The 6,105-nt window shown below is 35.0% G+C and overlaps 1 pseudogene; it reads left to right on the top strand.

The window, feature by feature from the left end:
* The first annotated feature begins 369 nt into the window (after nucleotides 1–369).
* On the top strand, nucleotides 370–5,376 carry LOC132481595 (tigger transposable element-derived protein 1-like; annotated as a pseudogene).
* The last annotated feature ends 729 nt before the right edge of the window (nucleotides 5,377–6,105 follow it).

The raw sequence follows: 6,105 nt of genomic DNA, 5'->3' as shown, positions 1-6,105 counted from the left end.
CCTATACATTGATGACTCCTAAGTTAATATTTTCACCCTCAGTCCTGAGCTCCAGACTCATAATTCCAATTGTCTACTCAATTACTCTACCACGTGGAGGTCTAATAGCTATCTTAACCCTAAGATGTATCTCATGTAAAGCTATTATTTCTTGTCTCAATGACTCCCTATGTGCTGGCACTTGCCCTGCTTGTTTTGAACTTTTACCCTAGTTATGGCCCACTTCTGAGACCCATCTCAACATGTGTGTTCAAGCAACAAGCCTCATCATGACTTCCCCATTTCACCACTTTCCTCCTTTCCACATTGACCCAGTTACATTGATTACCCAATGAGCATGCTTCCCACATGCCACAAGCTCCAGTACCCATGACCCTAAATAAAGGTACTAGCCCACAGGTCCTTGCTCCACTCTCTCCTTGCCTGCCATGACCAAATTTTGGGGGCTTTTGCGTGGCCCTCAAGGAATGCCATGCCTCTCTCTCTAGGACTTGTGAATATGATAAATCCTTTAATTTCATATGCCTCTCTGAGGATAATCTCTGTGCTTGTGATCCTTCAAGATTTACTCACCCATTTACTGCACAATGTGGAAAACCAAACTCTTGAATTTTGCACCTGTCTTCTCCCCCACCACTGCTTCCTATCTTTGCAAATGGCATCACTAGCTACTTATTGACTGAAACCAAAAGTTGAACCATCATCACTGACATATTTCTTCATCTCTCCATCAATACAATCTACCAATACCAGTCCACCTATCTCTATATGTATCCTAATTTCATCCACTTCTCTTCATCTCTACCACTATTATCCTAGTCCAAGCCCCTACATTCTCTTGCTTAGATTATTGGAATAGCTGCTGCTTCCACCCTTGCCCTTCCCACCATGTCTCTCCTCTACATAGCAACCAGAGAAATTTTAAATCATATGTAAGAACATGTCACTCCTCTGCTCAAAACCCTGATATGACCTTCAATTTTACTGAGAGTAAAATGCTCCTGAAAGAGCCTATAGGACTCTCCATGAGCCATAGAGCTCTCACTCTACTTTAATGAGATCCTCTCCTACTGTCTCCTTTTACTCAATTGGTCACATTGGTCTCATTTCTCTTCTATGTAAATATCAAGCATACCGCCCACGTTGGGGATTTTGTGCTTGCTGTTCTTTGTCTGGAATGTAATGTTTTCCCAATATCTGCATGATTCTTGCTTTCATTTCTGTCAGCTTTAGGCTCACATATCATCTTATGAGAGAGACTATCTATGACTCTTCCGTACAAAATAGAACTCTTTCCCCACTACCATCGGCACTCCTTAACCCTTTTAATTTGCTTTATTTTTCTTTCTTAGGACTTTCCTTCATTGATATACCATGTGGTGTGTGTGTGTGTTTTACTTCTGTATCATCAGCACTTAAAGGTTAGTACATAGTATGGTCTCAATAAATATTTGTTGAATGAAGGAGTGAATAGAATCCATGATTCATTCTCCACAATGACTGCTCAGTAATTCTTTCCTCTTTTTGAAACTCAAATTTTCTGCCTACTCCTCTGCCTAGTTCATTTAGAGAACTGTCATCACACTTTGCTTATAATGAGGCTATCAGGTAGAAACTTCCTAAACTATTTCTTTTTCATTTCAAGTTTTCCTGATTTATGTATTACATTTTAATGTACCATGATGTTTTAGAGACACCTTTTCACTTATCAACAACTTTCTTTAACAGGTGGTAGATTAGTGTAATTATTTAAAGGCATGGTTCTGGATTTAGCTCATTGGCTCTATGACATATATAGAGTGAGTTACTTAATGGTTCTGTGCATCAGTTTTCCCACATACAAAATGACAGCAGCAATAATACCTACCTCATAAAATTCTTGAGAGGATTAAATGACTTAAACCATGAAGTCAAATTCATCATCATCATCATCATCATCCCAAACAATTAAAAAGTTTGTGATGATATATGTCAGGTACTGTTCTAAGAAGTTTAAACACATTAAAATATTTGTTCTCATCTCACTTTTGTAGGGTCTTATGGATGTTTGTTAATGATTTTTCTTCATTCATCTTTATTGTTGTGAGTTTGTCATGGTTGGATATTCCCCTTTGAAATACTTTGGTTCATACAGCATTTTCTTCTCTTGAGTATTAAAAGAGTTTCCTTCCCTATCATCTTAATTCTTATGTCAAAATGTGAGGTATTTCATATTCATGTTGTACGTATTTATTATGTGTTCACTACTGCTGCACAATATACTGTGCTAGGTACTACAGAGACCATGACTATGTATAATACATGCTGTCAACATTTTAAAAAATCACAATGCCTAGTGCTGGAAGGGTAATCATATATACTTGTTGGTGATATTTAAAATTGGAGAAAAATATATAATATATGTACATCAAGGCCAGTAAAGACATGCATTCCCTTTGATCAAGCAACATTTGTTATAGAAATACATCCTAAGCTGATATTTTATAGCATGCAAAAAATTATATGAATGAACATGTTGATTGTAGCATTATATACGACAGAAAACAACTGGCAAGGTTCTACATGTAAAACAATGGGATCAAGGTACATGGTGATTATCCAATAAATTCATGTTGAATAAAATTATGGTTTATTAATGGAATGGAATATTGTGCCACAATTAAAACTTAAAACAGAAATATTTATACTGTACTAAGTTCTTAAAGTATACAATTAGATACCAAATTACTTCAAACACGTAAAAGACATTTTTATATGGGCACTATAAAATAATAAATAAATTATAATTTAAGAATTACAATATAAAAATTATAATTAAAAATAAGCAAATAAAAAAGTTATAAGGTGCTACCTCAGATTAATTTTTGTCTTTTCTTTTTTCTCAAAATTGTCTTTAATATGACTGTTTCTATTGACTTCCATTTAAAACAGGGAAAAAAATTAAAATATGTAGAGTGCATGGTTCCTACCCTTGGTGAACTTATAGTGATGTGGCACATACATTAAACAATTAAGTAAAGTAATACAATAAGGCAAAAGATTCAACATTCATTTATTCAATGAGTTTCAATTAATATGCATAGTATAGTATACATTTATGCATATATATAGCATACATATTTATGCAGGTGTGCCTCGTTTTATTGTGCATCATGTTACTGTACTTCACAGATACTTATTTTTTTTTTACAAATTGAAGGTTTGTCACAATCCTGCATCAAAATCTGTAGGTGACATTTTTCCAACAGTATTTGCTCACTTAGTGTCACTGTGTCACATTTTGGTAATTCTTGCAGTATTTCAAACTTTTGTTATTATTATATTTGTTATAGTGATCTGTGATCAGTGATCTTTGATGTTACTCTTGTAATTGTTTTGGAGTGCCACAAACTACACCCTTTTAAGATGTCAAACTTAATCGATAAAATGTGTGTGTTCTGACTGCTCCACCGACTGACCATTAACCCATTTCTCTCCCTCTCCTCAGGCCTCCCTATTCCCTGAGACACAACAATATTAAAATTAAGTCAATTAATAACCCTTCAGTGGCCTTTAAGTGTCAAATGAAAGGAAAAACCACACATCTCTCACTTTAAATCAAAAGCTAAACATGATTAAGATTCATGACAAAGGCACGTTGAAAGCTTAGAGAGGCTGAAAGCTAGGCCTTTTGTGCCAAACAGTTAGCCATGTTGTGAATGCAAAAGAAGTTCTTAGAGGTAATTAAAAATGCTACTCCAGTGAACACACAAATGATAAGAAAGTGAAACAGCCTTATTGCTGATGTGGGGAAAGTTTTAGTGGTCTGGATAGAAGATCAAACCAGCTACATTTCTTTAAGACAAAACCTTATCCAGATCAAGGCCCTAACTCTCTTCAATTCTGTGAAGAGGTGAGGAAGCTACAGAAGAAAAGTTCGAAGATAGCAGAGGTTGGTTCATGGGGTTTAAGGAATGAAGCCATCTCCATAACAGTGAGTCACTATTTTATATAGCAGAGATTGGCACAACATTGTGAATCAACTATATTTAAATTAAAAAAAAATGTTCAAGGTGAAGCAGCAAGTGCTGATGTAGAAGCTGCAGCAAATTATCCAGAAGGTCTAGTGAAGATAATTAATGAAGATGGCTACACTACACAACAGATCTTCAATGTAGACAAAACAGCCTTATGTTGGAATAAGATACCATCTAGGGCTTTTATAGCTAGAGATGAGAAGTCAATACCTGGCTTCAAAGTTTCAAAGCACATGCTGACTCTCTTGTTTAGGGTTAATGCTGCTTCTGATTTTAAGTTGAAGCCAATGCTCATTTACCATTCTGAAAAACCTAGGACCCTTAACAATTATACTAAATTTACCCTGCCTGTGCTCTATAAATGGAACAACAATGCCTTCATGACTGCACATCTGTTTGCAACATGGTTTACCTAATATTTTAAGCCAACTGTTGAGACCTACTGCTCAGAAAAAGAGATTCCTTTCAAAATATTACTGCTTATTGACAATGAGCTTGGTCACACAAGAACGCTGATAAAGATGTACAATGAGAGTAATGTTTTCATGCCTTCAAATGCAATATCTATTCTCCACCCCAAAAATCAAGGAGCAATTTTGATTTTCAAGTCTTATTACTTAAGAAATACATTTTGTAAGGCTATAGTTGCCATAGAAAATGATTCTTCTGATTGATCTGGGCAAAGTTAATTGAAAACATTCTGGAAAGGATTCACCACCTAAATGTCATTAAAGATATTTGTTATTAATGGGAAGAGGTCAAAATATCAACATTAACAGGAGTTTGGATGAAGTTAATTTCAAGCTTCATAGATGACTTTGGTGGTTAAAGACTTCAGTGGAGGAAGTAATTGCAGATGCAGTGGAAATAGCAAAAGAGCTAGAATTAGAAGTGGAACCTGAAGATGTGACTGAATTGCTGCAAACTCATGATAAAACTTGAACAGATGAGGAGTTGCTTCTTACTGATGAGCAAAGAAAAGTGGTTTCTTGAGATGGAACCTATTCCTGGTGAAGATGCTGTGAGGATTATTTAATTGATAACAATAGATTTAGAATATTACATAAAATTGAGTTGATAAAGCAGTGTCAGGGTTTGAGAAGATTGATTCCAATTTTGAAAAAAGTTCTACTGTGGGTAAAATGCTATCAAACAGCATTGCATGCTATAAAGGAATTATTTATGGAAGGGTCAATCAATGTGGCAAACTTCACTGTTTTCTCATTTTAAGAAATTGTCACAGCCACCCCGGTCTTCAGCAACCACCAGTCACTCTGATTATAAGCAACCATCAACATGGTGGAAAGACCCTCCACCAGCAAAATTATTACAACTCTCTGAAGGCTCAGATGATGGTTAGCGTTTTCAGCAATGAATTATTTTTAATTAGCGTATGTACATTTTTTAGACATAATGCTATTGCACAATTAATAGACTACAGTATAGTGTAAACATAACTTTTGTATGCACTGAGAAAACAAAAATGTGTGTGACTCACTTTATTGAGACATTCACTTTATTGTGGTGGTCTGGAATTGAACCTGCAATATCTCCAACATACACCTGTACATATTAAATATTGTTTACAGAATAAATGAGCATGAGTCCTTTGGGGAGCAGTCCTAGAAATCTTAAATTATAGGTTGAGGTTTTGGTCATCTACTCTTTTATTCTAGAATTCCTCGTCTTTTTTTGGTAACATTGTCCTCTAATTTGTTATCCTCAGCAACAACTCCTCTTATTTTCTGTTGGCTAGAAGGAGTAGACTTGAAATTAAATAGCAAGCAGACTAATTACACTCCACTTTGATTTGCAAAGTGAGACTAATAATTTTTCTTGTCAGTTTTTTGGAGATTGTCTGTTATGTTTGTTATTTACATAAAATACTAGCATTTTGATGGTGGTAGGGAGAGACATGAATTTAGTTGAGGGATTAAGAAGGACTTGTGAAAACTAGGGATATGTAAATCTATAAATCTAAGGCTAAATGAGTTCAATAAAGAGTGATGATCCTCTAAATTAACCATATTTATTATCACATGCTGAGAATTATCTAAAACTCCATAATATTAATATTTCAGAGAATTGA

This window comes from Mesoplodon densirostris, chromosome X (assembly GCF_025265405.1).
Source record: "Mesoplodon densirostris isolate mMesDen1 chromosome X, mMesDen1 primary haplotype, whole genome shotgun sequence".
Taxonomy (NCBI): Eukaryota; Metazoa; Chordata; class Mammalia; order Artiodactyla; family Ziphiidae; genus Mesoplodon; species Mesoplodon densirostris.
This window is presented reverse-complemented; position numbering and strand designations above follow the sequence as displayed.